General features: G+C 49.5%; 1 long non-coding RNA gene across 2 annotated transcripts in view; it reads left to right on the top strand.

Moving 5' to 3' along the window:
- LOC140387237 (uncharacterized) overlaps positions 1 to 14,698 on the top strand; it is a 423,153-nt gene that overhangs the window by 58,699 nt on the left and 349,756 nt on the right. The window contains exon 1 of one of the 2 annotated variants that reach the window (XR_011933800.1): positions 4,354 to 4,477. The exons of the other annotated variant lie outside the window; for it this stretch is intronic. This is a non-coding gene — a long non-coding RNA (uncharacterized lncRNA). Of the gene's footprint in view, positions 1 to 4,353; positions 4,478 to 14,698 lie in introns of those variants that run through there. 2 annotated transcript variants of the gene reach the window in all.

Here is a 14,698-nt window from a genome sequence, read left to right as displayed (position 1 = left end):
GTTAATATCAGCTCCTGGCCTTTTTCCGGGACAATCACACGCGTCCCCCACAAGAGGATGCAGTCTTCCACGCTGAACTCTGACAGCTTGGAGGAAAATGCCCGCAACTCGCCTGGGAGCTGTCTATGCTGCCCACCATACAGGACTATGTGCCAAACCTTTGACAAGACTGGCTCCATCTGGGTCCACTCACGGATCTGTGATGCCGTGACAGGCAAGGTGTCCATAAAATTTAGGGTTGCGACCACCTCACCATTCGTGGGGGTCGACATGGGGCCGGTCGATAAAGGCAATCGGCTCAGTGCATCGGCATTTGCTATCTGCGTACCTGGTTTGTGCTCCAGAGAATACTCATATGCAGCAAGCAACAAAGCCCAGCGCTGGATCCGTGCAGAACCAATGGGCGGTATTGGCTTATCCTCTCTGAAGAGTCCCAGCAGGGGCTTATGATCAGTCACGATAGTGAAATGGCGGCCGTACACGTACTGGTGGAAGCGTTTCACCGCAAAAACCACTGCCAGGCCCTCCTTCTCGATCTGCGCGTACTTTTTCTCCGCTGCAGTCAATGTGCGGGAGGCGAAAGCCATCGGTCGCTCGGCCCCGTTCTCCATCTTGTGGGACAGGACAGCCCCAATACCATACGGGGATGCATCATATGTGACGAGCAAAGGCTTTCCCGGATCATAGTGGGTTAGTAACCCAGACGACGACAATTGTTGCTTTACCCCCCGGAAAGCGGTTTCTTGCGGCTGACCCCAAACCCAGGTGTGATTTTTCTTTAGCAGCAGGTGCAAGGGGGCCAGCGTAGTTGCCAGATTGGGGAGGAACTTCCCGTAATAGTTTACGAGACCGAGAAAAGAACGAAGATGCGAAGTGTCAGTCGGGGTGGGGGCATGTTGAATTGCACGCACCTTCTCTGCGACGGGGTGCAGACCCTCGCGGTCCACCCGATAACCTTGGTAGACTACTTCTTTTGCCTGAAATACGCACTGTGTGTGACGTAAACAGACTCCAGCCTCCGAAAGGCGTCTAAGGACAGCCTCCAGATTTTCCAAATGCTCTTGCTCCGACGTCCCTGTAATCAACACGTCATCTAGGTAGACAGCCACACATGGTAAACCTCTCAAAATGCCCTCCATAACACGTTGAAAAATTGCGCAGGCAGAGGATACTCCAAAGGGCAACCGTGTATATTCATACAGGCCCCGGTGTGTGTTGATTGTTACATATGGTCGGGAGGCAGGGTCCAGCTCCAACTGCAGGTAGGCGTGACTCATATCTAATTTTGTGAATGAGAGTCCGCCTGCAAGTTTCGCGTAGAGATCCTCTATGCGAGCATTGGGTATCGGTCAAGTCGGGAAACTGTATTCACTGCAAGTTTATAGTCGCCACACAAGCGAACTGTGGCATCTGGCTTCATTACTGGTACAATTGGTGCTGCCCAGTCAGCAAAATGGACGGGCCTGATAATACCCAAACTCTCCAAACGAGTGAGCTCCCCTTCTACCTTCTCGAGCAAAGCGTAAGGCACTGGGCGCGCCCGGAAATAGCGCGGCGTGGCTCCTGGTTCAACTTGGATACGGGCTACGGCCCCTTTTATTTTCCCCAAACCAGGCTGGAATACCTCTGGGTATCGTCCTAGCACCTCAGTCAACCCTCCAGAAACTGTTTGGAGGATGTGCTGCCATTGCAACCACAAATGGCGCAACCAGTCCCGACCCAACAGGCTGGGCCCATGGCCACGCACTACGATAAGTGGGAAACGCCCCTCCTGGCGTCCATAGACAACAGGGGTCATTGTAGTTCCTGCAATGTCCAGTGGTTCCCCCGTGTAGGTGGCCAACCTGGCCTGTGAGTTAGTTAATGTAAGGGTCTGTATACCCTGCTTGATGCGGTCGAATGTCCTCTGGGCGATCACGGAGACCGCTGCGCCAGTATCCAACTCCATCTCCAGCGGGTGGCCATTGACCCGTACTGTCACCTTAATGGGGGCCACACGGGGAGCTGCCACACAATGCAGATGCAGGCAGTCGTCCTCCGTCTCCACGTCCTCAGGAGTGGTCGCCGCAGGTTCATCCACATGGAAGGTACGGCCTCTGGGCTGGTCCCAGTTACGGCCCCTGGGCTGGTCCCAGTTTCGGTCGGAACGACGGCGCCTCTGGCGTCCCCAGGACCGCCGTCCGTGACGGGGCCGGCGCCTACAAGTCTGACACGGACATGGCTCCTCATCCATTGGCTCTGGAGAAGGCTCCCTTGGGGGAGGAATGTCCGATGGCCACTGGCGTCGGTCTGGTCGTTGCCTCGCCCAAGGTACCGCAGGAGTGCGGGGGGACGTTTTTGGGTGGAAAGGGTTGCGCCCCAAGGCATGCACTTCCATTCCCTGTATCTCCTGTACTCCTCGCTCTGCGCTCTCTCGGGACAAGACTATTTGTATTGCCTGTTGAAAAGTCAATGTTGGCTCCGCTAACAACTTTCTCTGGGTGGCCGCATTGTTAATACCGCAAACCAAACGGTCGCGTAACATTTCTGACAAGGTCTCACCATAGTCACAGTATTCCGCAATCCCGCGTAGCCTGGATAAAAAAAAAAAATCGGCAAGGGATTCTCCAGGGGTCCTCTCAGCAGTATTAAACCGGTAACGCTCGACTATCGTGGACAGGGTTGGGTTAAAGTGTTGCCCCACTATATTCACAAGTTCGTCAAACGTTTTGGTGTCCGGCACAGCTGGGTACGTAAGGCTCCTAATCACCCCAAACGTATGCGGTCCGCAGGCGGTGAGCAATATGACCATCTGGCGCTCGTTTTCAGTGATATTGTTTGCCCGGAAATAGTAACGCATCCGTTGTGTGTACTGGTTCCAGCTTTCCAGCGCAGCATCAAAAACATCCAAACGTCCGTACAGAGGCATGGTATAATAGAAAACAACTTCCAACCTGTATCCAACAAAAATCCAGGGAGGTGGCTTCAGCAGTGTAGACAGCTATTCACTTTTACCTTCGTCACCAGTTTTGTAAAGGCCCCGAAGAATCCAGCACGAGTTTTAAGGATACAAAATAATAACGTTTATTTACTATAACAATATATACATAACAGTAGCAGTAACTTCCCTTGCTACCTTCTCCTTCCTCCTGGTTCCTGGACTGGCCAGCTTATTTATAGTAGGAGTTTCTCCGCCCCCCTCATTGGGGAAGTTCATACTCCCATAGGATTGTGGGATATTCATTAGTCCCCAGCCAATCATCAGTAGGCAGGTTATAACAGGGTCAATGCAGATCCGGAGCACGCCGGAAGACTTCTTTACGCACACCATGGAACTGACCCAGTCGGTTGGTTCCGTCACTCTGGAGAGCACTCCTTGGTCCTGGAGGTCCTGCAGTTGCTGCTTGAGGCGGTCCTTGCGGTTTGCTGGGACTCTGTGAGGTGCATGAACCACAGGCGTGGCGTCTTGTTTGAGCAGGATTTTGTAAATGTATGGAAGCGTACCCATGCCTTCGAAAACGTTGCAGTGCTGGTCGATGATGCCATTGAGTTGAGCCCTGAAGTCCGCATCCTGGAAGGCAGACATGTCGTCTGGAGAGAGAGTGTACTCGTTGAACGAGGTTTAGGAGTTTGCACGCCTGGGTGCCGAGCAGAGAGTCCTTCGAGGAGCCCACGATCTCGAAGGGAAGGATGGCCTTTCGCGAGTTGTGCGTCACTTCGAGTTGGCATGAACCGGTAGCAGGAATGACGTTGACATTGTAGTCCAGTAGTTGGTAGGTCGACGGAAGAATGGTTGGTTTAACCCCAAGGGTCTGAAAGGCTGACCACGCTAGGAGATTAGTGGAAGCACCAGTTTCCAGGCGGAATCGTATCTGGGATCGGTTGACCATCAGGGTGGCACACCACTCGTCATCTGGATCAATGCTGTGCATCGACAGCGGCTGGTGGTTTTGATTCGGGGACAGTCTGTTCTTATTATAACAGCGACTCGAAAAGGCTCCGTCGGGTCCTTGGTGTCACTGGTCTGCGGGAAGTCGGAATCGGACTCGGTTTGGGGGTAGGTAACTGCTTGTTGCGGGGTTTTTCGGAGGTTTATTTTATTTCCTTATTCAATTTGAGGCATTGTGCTGTCATTCCAGGTGAAGGAATGTTGTTTTACAGCTTGAAAAGACTTTTTCTTTTATTTGGGACGTTTCCCCTTTAAATGGGCGTGATCCGTGGCGTTTGACGTCATGACGTAAAACGTAGGAGGTGTTTGCACATGCGCAGATCGCGGTTCCTTTACTGCTGGCCGTTCTCGCGATTGCGCATGCGCGGCGTCGCAGAACTGCGCAAGTGCAGTCCCTTTAGAAAGATGGCCGCCGACCAAAGTCATTCTCTGCTCCGGGATAGTTTTAGGGTGATTCTTGGAGTCTGGCAAAGCTGGAGCGCCTGGGATGCAATTGGTATGAGACTTGACAGTGAGGTAACTTGGACATGACAAGCCAATGGAAACGAGGTAGTGTGATGAGTGCAAGAAATGTTTATGTATATTGTATTATGTGTCTATTGCAGGAATGTTAATACAAGCATTTAGGTTAACATACCAGATTACATGTTTGCTAAAGCTGTGATGAAAGGGGTTAACAGCTTGGAAGGCTGTTATGTCATTTATGGGAGGGACTGGGACTGTTTTTAGTTTCATTTTTAGCCCTGCCCTGTGTCTGCTGTTTTTAATTTAATTTTGAGAGTTCTGCTCTGCGTTCTGAGGAAAGAAGGTGTGATTCTCACTGACTTCTGAAATCTTCTCTTCCAAAGACTTTGTGAATAAATCTATAAGCCATTGAGTATTAACTTTATTAATAAATGGTATTTTACCTAGGTGTGCGGATTTTGCTCAATTAAAATTTTAGAAGTGTAAGAAAATGAGATTAAAGGCCTGCATTTTGTTTTAGAACTGTTGAGTGGCGAATTGAAAATGTGTTTTTTCCTTGGATATTAATGGTGTGAATCCTGACCTAATAATAAAGATTGTTTAAGTATAAAAGTTCCCTAATTGTCAGTGGAATCACTCCTGAAGTGATGATTCGATGATCCTTTCCTCGCAGTCTGTAAATTGAAAATTTTCATATCTCTTCCAGTTTCCTGATATAATTTGGGGCTTGGTCCGGGTTCCATAATGAAACTTGGCGACTCTTGCCTGGTATAAAAAGTAAAATTTACAGGTTAGTTTTAGATAGGGGCTGTTTAGCACAGGGCTAAATCGCTGGCTTTGAAAGCAGACCAAGGTAGGCCAGCAGCACGGTTCAATTCCCATAACAGCCTCCCCGAACAGGCGCTGGAATTTGGTGACTAGGGGCTTTTCACAGTAACTTCATTTGAAGCCTACTTGTGACAAGCGATTTTCATTTCATTTTATTGACCTTAAAGACAGTGACTGTGAGGTATTGCTGCTTTCTTTTGGCTGCTGTATTCTGTCAGTTTAAATATGGAGTGACTTGTGCAATGTGGCTAAGAATAGTGGTGGTATATATGCAGACTGTTTGGAAGCCACGGGCATTGTGCTATCAGCTAGGACTATTTTTACTCCGGATTCATTTTGATCAGCAGAACAAGTGAAGCTTTTCCCCACTAATCATTATCAATGCATTATCCATCGTATATAGTTACAACTTGTGCCATGGTATTATCATGGGGCTTGTTTAGCACAGTGGGCTAAACAGCTGGCTTGTAATGCAGAACAAGGCAGCAGCGCGCATTCAATTCCCATACTGGCCTCCCCGAACAGGTGCCGGAATGTGGCGACGAGGGGCTTTTCACAGTAACTTCATTGAAGCTTACTTGTGACAATAAGCGATTATTATTATTATTGACGGGGCTTTGGGTTGGTTTATTCAAGTGATGTCTCAACTTTCCCCAATGCAGCAACTGCTAGGGTTAAATTTTCAGCACTGTAAATAAGAATTTCAATGGGCTGGATTCAGTGAACAGCCGTTAACACACTGTCAGTGATATGCTGGGTTCACTCCAATGATATTGCATCACTCCCTCCTGTGAAATGTAGAACACATGGCACAAGCATTGCTTGCAAATATTACTTTTTTTACTTTCAACCGCCAATTTAATTTGCGCATGATTAATTCGATGCTGGATAGAATCTTTTACCAGTATCCTTTTTATGTAGCTCATCGCCTAAATGGTTAATCGAGAAAATAAAGCAAACACAAAATTAATCTGGTAGTTCAAGCATTCCCGTCTGTACCATCTATACATATCTCCACATTTTCCAACTCATTCTTCTCATGGTGAAATTAAATGGACTACAATTGGTCATCTCTCCACCCTTGGGTCCAGGGCCACGGTGATGCTTTAAGCTCACAAAGCCCTGCAGCATCCTTGCAAAATTTTATGCCCTTGTTTTCCATTGTTCTGCCCTTGGCGGGTTTGCCTTGAGCTATCTCTGCTTTGTTCAGAATGGAGTTCAGTTACAAGTGGCATACCACAAGGATCTGTTCTGGGGCCGTTGCTGTTTGTCATTTTTATCAATGACCTAGAGGAAGGCGCAGAAGGGTGGGTGAGTAAATTTGCAGACGATACTAAAGTCGGTGGTGTTGTCGATAGTGTGGAAGGATGTAGCAGGTTACATAGGGATATAGATAAGCTGCAGAGCTGGGCTGAGAGGTGGCAAATGGAGTTTAATGTAGAGAAGTGTGAGGTGATTCACTTTGGAAGGAATAACAGGAATGCGGAATATTTGGCTAATGGTAAAGTTCTTGAAAGTGTGGCTGAGCAGAGGGATCTAGGTGTCCATGTACATAGATCCCTGAAAGTTGCCACCCAGGTTGATAGGGTTGTGAAGAAGGCCTATGGAGTGTTAGCCTTTATTGGTAGAGGGATTGAGTTCCGGAGTCGGGAGGTCATGTTGCAGCTGTACAGAACTCTGGTCCGGCCGCATTTGGAGTATTGCGTACAGTTCTGGTCACCGCATTATAGGAAGGACGTGGAGGCTTTGGAGCGGGTGCAGAGGAGATTTACCAGGATGTTGCCTGGTATGGAGGGAAAATCTTATGAGGAAAGGCTGATGGACTTGAGGTTGTTTTCGTTGGAGAGAAGAAGGTTAAGAGGAGACTTAATAGAGGCATACAAAATGATCAGGGGGTTAGATAGGGTGGACAGTGAGAGCCTTCTCCCGCGGATGGAAATGGCTGGCACGAGGGGACATAGCTTTAAACTGAGGGGTAATAGATATAGGACAGAGGTCAGAAGTAGGTTCTTTACGCAAAGAGTGGTGAGGCTGTGGAATGCCTTATCTGCAACAGTAGTGAACTCACCAACATTGAGGGCATTTAAAAGTTTATTGGATAAGCATATGGATGATAATGGCATAGTGTAGGTTAGATGGCTTTTGTTTTGGTGCAACATCGTGGGCCGAAGGGCCTGTACTGCGCTGTATTGTTCTATGTTCTATGACCACTCTCTTACTTCCTACGAATCCTTATCTTCAAACCAAACTGTGAAGTCAAGATTGTTGACACCACCATCTTTGATTCCCTGCCAATGTGGCTTGTGCAAATACCCATAGACTCCCTACAGTGCAGAAAGAAAAAGAACAAAGAAAATTACAGCACAGGAACAGGCTCTTCGGTTTTCCCAGCCTGCGCCGATCCATATCCTTTATCTAAACCTGACGTCTATTTTCCAAGGATCTATTTCCCTCTGTTCCCCGCCCGTTCATATAATCTGTCTAGATGCATCTTAAATGATGCTATCGTGCCCACCTCTACCACCTCCGCTGGCAAAGCGTTCCAGGTACCCACCACCCTCTGCGTAAAAAGACTTTCCATGCACATCTCCCTTAAACTTTCCCCCTCTCACCTTGAAATCGTGACCCCTTGTAATTGACACCCCCACTCTTGGAAAAAGCTTGTTGCTATACACCCTGTCCATACCTATCATAATTTTGTAGACCTCAATCAGGTTCCCCCTCAAACTCCGTCCTTCCAACGAAAACAATCCTAATCTACTCAACCTTTCTTCATAGCTAGCACTCTCCATACCAGGCAACATCCTGGTGAACCTCCTCTGCACCCTCTCTAAGGCATCCATATTCTTCTGGTAATGTGGCGACCAAAACTGCATGCAGTATTCCAAATGTGGCCTAACCAAAGTCCTATACAACTGTAACATGACCTGCCAACTCTTGTACTCAATACCCCGTCGAATGAAGGCAAGCATGCTGTATGCCTTCTTGACCACTCTATCGACCTGCGTTGCACCTTCAGGGTACAATGGACCCGAACTCCCAGATCTCTCTGTATTTCAATTTTCCCCAGGACTCTTCCATTGACCGTACAGTCCGCTCTTGAATTGGATCTTCCAAAATGCATCATCTCGCATTTGCCTGAATTGAACTCCATCTGCCATTTCTCTGCCCAACTCTCCAATCTATCTATATTTGCTCTCTGACAGCCCCCCTCGCTATCTGCAACTCCACCAATCTTAGTATCATCTGCAAACTTGCTAATCAGACCACCTATACCTTCGTCCAGATCATTTCTGTATATTACAAACAACAGTGGTCCGAGCACGGATCCCTGTGGAACACCACTAGTCACCTTTCTCCATTTTGAGACACTCCCTTCCACCACTACTCTCTGTCTCCTGTTGCCCAGCCAGTTCTTTATCCATCGAGCTAGTACACCCTGAACCCATGCGACTTTACTTTCTCTATCAACCTACCATGGGAAACTTTATCAAACGCCTTACTGAAGTCCATGTATATGACATCTACAGCCCTTCCCTCATCAATTAACTTTGTCATTTCCTCAAAGAATTCTATTAAGTTTGTAAGACATGACCTTCCCTGCACAAAACCATGCTGCCTATCACTGATAAGTCAACTTTCTTCCAAATGTGAATAGATCCTATCCCTCAGTATCTTCTCCAACAGTTTGCCTACCACTGATGTCAAGCTCACAGGTCTATAATTCCCTGGATTATCCCTGCTACCCTTCTTTAACAAGGGGACAACATTAGCAATTCTCCAGTCCTCTGGGACCTCACCCGTGCTCAAGGATGCTGCAATGATATCTGTTAAGGCCCCAGCTATTTCTTCTCTCACTTCCCTCAGTAACCTGGGATAGATCCCATCCGGACCTGGGGACTTGTCCACCTTCTTGCCTTTTAGAATACCCAAAACATCCCCCTTCCTTATGCCGACTTGACCTAGAGTATTTAAACTTCCATCCCTAACCTCAACATCCGTCATGTCCCTGTCCTTGGTGAATACCGATGCAAAGTACTCATTAAGAATCTCACCCATTTCCTCTGACTCCACGCATAAATTCCCTCCTTTGTCTTTGAGTGGGCCAATCCTTTCTTTAGTTACCATCTTGCTCCTTATATACGAATAACAGTCTTTGGGATGTTCCTTAACCCTGTTCGCCAAAGATATTTCATGACCCCTTTTAGCCCTCTTTATTGCGCGTTTGAGATTTGGCCTACTTTCCCGATTTTCCTCCAAAGCTTCATCAGTTTTAAGTCACCTAGATCTTATGTATGCTTCCTTTTTCATTTTAGCTAGTCTCACAATTCCACCGATCATCCATGGTTCCCTATTCTTGCCATTTCTATCCCTCATTTTCACAGGGACATGTCTGTCCTGCACTCTAATCAACCTTTCCTTAAAAGACTCCCACATTTCAAATGTGGATTTACCCTTAAACAGCTGCTCCCAATCCACATTCCCTAGCTCCTGCCGAATTATGTAATACTTGGCCTATCCCCAATTTAGCACTCTTCCTTTAGGACCACTCTCGCATTTCTCCATGAGTATTCTAAAACTTATGGAATTGTGATTGCTATTCCCAAAGCAATCACCGACTGAAACTTCAACCACCTGGCTGGGATCATTCCCCAATACCAGGTCCAGTATGGCCCCTTCCCGAGTTGGACTCTTTACATACTGCTCTAAGAACTCTCCTGGATGCTCTTTACAAATTCTGCTCCATCTACGCCTCCAACACTACATGAGTCCCATTCAATGTTGGGGAACTTAAAATCTCCCATCACGACCACCCTATTGCTCCTACATTTTTCTATAATCTGTCTACATATTTGTACCTCTACTTCATGCTCGCTTTTGGGAGGCCTGTAGTAAAGTCCCAACAATGTTACTGCACCCTTCCTATGATGTGTTGGGTGTTCTGGATCACAAACAGGTCACCAACACTAGAAGTGGTGCAACTCTATTTTATTATAAGGTTAACTATATTAACATACTTGAACTGTGGGTAAATGCAATACCAGCTTTAACTGTTGCCCCTTGCCTAGTCCTAACCAGGTGATGCACTCAGCACATGGTGAATGTCTGTGTTGCAGGCTGTGAGCTCTGTGCTCCGAGCTGGCTGCTACCAGAATGAGCAGGAACTCTCCTGTCCCCTGTCTTTATAGTGCGTGTGCTCTCACTGGTGATTGGCTGCGGTTTTGTGTATGCTGATTGGTCTCACTGCATGTCCATTAGTGTGTGTGTGTGTGTGTGTCTGCACCATGATATACTGGAGTATATTATGACATCCCCCCTTTTATATAAAGCATATGTGCCTGCGCGACAATAAATATTGTGTAGTGGATGTACCTGACTATGTGTGTGCGTGTTATTTACATGACTATGCACATGAGGCTCATCTATTTACACGGAAAGGTGCCTGGTGCCGAGAAATCTGGGGCGTCATTCTCCGACCCCCCGCCGGGTCGGAGAATGGCCGTTGGCCGCCGTGAATCCCGCCCCCGCCCCCGCCGAAGTCTCCGCTCCCGGAGATTGGGCGGGGGCGGGAATCCAGCCGCGCCGGTTGGCGGGACCCCCCGCTGGATTCTCCGGCCCGGATGGGCCGAAGTCCCGCCCAGGAATTGCCTGTCCCGCCGACGTAAATCAAACCTGGTATTTACCGGCGGGACCAGGCGGCGTGGGCGGGCTCCGGGGTCCTGGGGGGGGGCGCGGGGCGATCTGACCCCGGGGGGTGCCCCCACGGTGGCCTGGCCCGCGATCGGGGCCCACCGATCCGCGGGCGGGCCTGTGCCGTGGGGGCACTCTTTCCCTTCCGCCTCCGCTACGGCCTCCACCATGGCGGAGGCGGAAGAGACTCTCCCCACTGCGCATGCGCGGGAAACTTTCAGCGGCCGCTGACGCTCCCGCGCATGCGCGGGGAAACTGACAGCGGCCGCTGACGCTCCCGCGCATGCGCCGCATTTCCGCGCCAGCTGGCGGGGCAACAAACGCCATTTCCGCCAGCTGGCGGGGCGGAAATCCCTCCGGCGTCGGCCTAGCCCCTCAATGTTGGGGCTAGGCCGCCAAAGATGCGGAGACTTCCGCACCTTTTTGCCGGCGCGATGCCCGTCTGATTTGCGCCGGCTTTGGCGCCAGTCGGCGGGCATCCCGCCGTTGGGGGAGAATTTCGCCCAGGGTGTCACACCAACAACGAAATGAACATTATATACAAACTACTGGAACGATGAAACAGGAGAACAGAACAGATCAAAGAGTCCAACATCGTAAAACTCATAAGTCAAGTCTCTGAGGTGGGTGACGAATTCTGGTTGACCGCCTAAAGGGTGGGTCAGGAGCCACCGGCTGAGGAACGGGCTGGGCCACGGCAGAGTGAAGAGGATGCAGAGTATTCGGAATCTCCACATAGTCCAAGTTGGGGACAACTGGAGGGCATGGCACCGGTGGAGGATCACGTAGCGAGCGTGGAACGAGACGAAGGGCACGCCAATTGCGGCGGCGAATGGAACCATCTGGCAGATGAACCAGGAACGAACGGGGAGACACCTGCTGAAGAACCACAGCAGTTGCAGACCAGCCACTCTCTGGAAGATGGATGCGGACGTTGTCATCACGCGCCAGAGCCAGGAGATCAGTCGCCCGAGCATCATGCGCCACCTTGTGTTGTGCACGAGACTGTTGCATCCACTGAAGGACCGGAACGTTGGCGAGGTCTGGGACGTGAATGGACGGCACCGTGGTCCTGAGGGTGCAACCCATGAACAGCTGGGCTGATGACAGGCCCATGGAGAAGTCGGATCCTGCATCGGCAACCTTGCAGAGGAGCCGTTTGACGATGTGGACGCCCTTTTCCGCTTTGCCCTTGGATTGGGGGTGCAGGAGACTGGATATCACATGTACAAAGTTGTACCTGCTTGCAAAGTTGGACCATTCCTGGCTCGTGAAGCAGGGGCCATTGTCCGACATCACAGTGAGTGGGATGCCGTGACGAGCAAAGGTCTCCTTGCTGCCACCTTGTCCGCATCCAGCCGCACACACAACCAGGAGATGTGGTCCTCTAGGAACTTGAGCTCCGTCTGGCTGAAGGAACATTTGGCTCTGTTGAGGTGAAGGCCTTGGTCCCGTATTCGTTTGAAAATGCGCTGGAGGCGACTGATATGCCAAATGATGATGTCGGCAACATAGACGCGCACACCCTCAATGCCCTCCATCATTTGCTCCATGATCTGGTGGAATACTTCTGATGCCGATATAATCCCAAACGGCATCCTGTTGTAGCAGTATCTGCCAAACGGGGTATTAAACGTACACAGCTTTCTGCTGGACCTATCTAGTTGAATTTGCCAGAATCCTTTCGAGGCGTCAAGTTTGGTGAAGATGTTGACCCGAGCCATCTCGCACGTGATCTCCTCGCGCTTGGGGATAGGGTAATGCTCCCTCATTATGTTGCGATTCAGATCCTTTGGGTCAATGCAGATCCGGAGCTTGCCGGAGGGCTTCTTTAAGCACATCATGGAACGTACCCAGTCGGTTGGTTCCGTCACTCTGGAGAGCACTCCTTGGTCCTGGAGGTCCTGCAGCTGCTGCTTGAGGCAGTCCTTGAGAGGTGCTGGGACTCTGCGAGGTGCATGAACCACTGGCATGGCGTCTTGTTTGAACAGGATTTTGTAAGTGTATGGAAGCGTGCCCATGCCTTCGAAAACGTCGCGGTGCTGGTCGATTATGGCATTGCGTTGAGCCCTGAAGTCCGCATCCTGGAAGGCAGACGTGTCCTCTGGAGAGAGAGAGTGTACTCGTTGAACGAGGTTTAGGAGTTTGCACTTTGCGCTGAGCAGAGAGTCCTTCGAGGAGCCCACAATCTCGAAGGGAAGGATGGCTTTTCGCGAGATGTGCATCACTTTGAGTTGGCATGAACCGGTAACAAAAATGACGTTGCCATTGTAGTCCAGTAGTTGGCAGGTCGACGGAAGAATGGTTGGTTTAACCCCAAGGGTCTGATAGGCTGACCATGCTAGGAGACTGGTGGAAGCACCAGTGTCCAGGCAGAATCGTATCTGGGATCGGTTGACCATCAGGGTGGCACACCACGCGTCGTCTGGATCAATGCTGTGTACCAACAGCGGCTGGTGGTTTTGATTTGGGGACACTCTGTTCTTTGTTATAACAGCGACTCGAAAAGGCTCCCTCGGGTCCTCGGTGTCACTGGTCTGCGGGAAGTCGGAATCAGACTCGCTTTGGGGGTAGGTAACTGCTAGTTGCAGGGTTCTTCAGAGGTTTATTTCATTTCCTGGTTCAATTTGAGGCATTGTGCTGTCATTCCAGGTGAAGGAAGGTTGTTTTACAGCTTTAAAAGATTTTATCTTTTATTTGGGACGTTTCCCCTTTAAATGGGCATGGTCCGGGGCGTCTGACGTCATGACGCGCGTGACCTAACACGTAGGAGGCGTTTGCACATGCGCAGATCACGGTTCCTTTACTGATGGCCGTTTTCGTGATTGCGCATGCACGGCATCGCGCAACTGCGCAAGTGCAGTCCCTTTAGAAAGATGGCTGCCGACCAAAATCATTCTCTGCTTGGGATTTCAGCCTCGAGGTGAGTGCTGGCGCTTCTCTTACCTTTCCTTGCTGGTTGGAGTGTGTTTTCCTCACAGTATTTGCTAAATTTGTCCAGGACTGCCTGGAAGTCGCTCCTGTTTTATCCCTTGGAGAACTTGAATTTTTAAAAGATTTCTTCTGCTCTGGCACCGGCGATGGTGAGGAGAAGCTCTGTTTTTTCAGGATCGGCCAGGTCTTCTAGTTCAGCTGACAGCAGGAAGATTTCAAACTTTTGCCGCAATGCCCGCCAGTTTTCGCGGAGATCGCTGTGGCACTGGATCTGCTGTGGAACCCGGATCTTGAACATCTTGCCTGGGTATTGTTGCTGGTTGTCACTGTACGCTGAGGTGCCGGCGATCCGGAGCGGCGGCGGCGGGTTGATGTTCTCCATACTTCAGGATGCCGGAATGATGATTAGTTGCAGGTGGGTCTCAGAAGCGCGAGTATGCAACCACTCCTTGTACCATGATGTGTTGGGTGATCTGGATCACAAACAGGTCACCAACACTGTAAGTGGTGCAACTCTATTTTATTATAAGGTTAACTATATTAACATACTTGAACTGTGGGTAAATGCAATGCCAGCTTTAACTGTTGACCCTTGCCTAGTTCTAACCAGGTGATGCACTCAGTACATGGTGAATGTCTGTGTTGCAGGCTGTGAGCTCTGTGCTCTGAGCTGGCTGCTACTAGAATGAGCGGGAACTCAAAGTATAATAAATACTTTGTAAAATGGTTTAATAAGATTTTTACTTTTCGAATTTTTAGTGTCTTTATAGTGCGTGTGCTCTCACTGGTGATTGGCTACGGTGTTGTGTATGCTGATTGGTCCCACTGCATGTCCATCAGTGTGTGTGTGTG

This window comes from Scyliorhinus torazame, chromosome 12, assembly GCF_047496885.1.
Source record: "Scyliorhinus torazame isolate Kashiwa2021f chromosome 12, sScyTor2.1, whole genome shotgun sequence".
In the NCBI taxonomy this organism is placed as follows: domain Eukaryota; kingdom Metazoa; phylum Chordata; class Chondrichthyes; order Carcharhiniformes; family Scyliorhinidae; genus Scyliorhinus; species Scyliorhinus torazame.
This window is presented reverse-complemented; position numbering and strand designations above follow the sequence as displayed.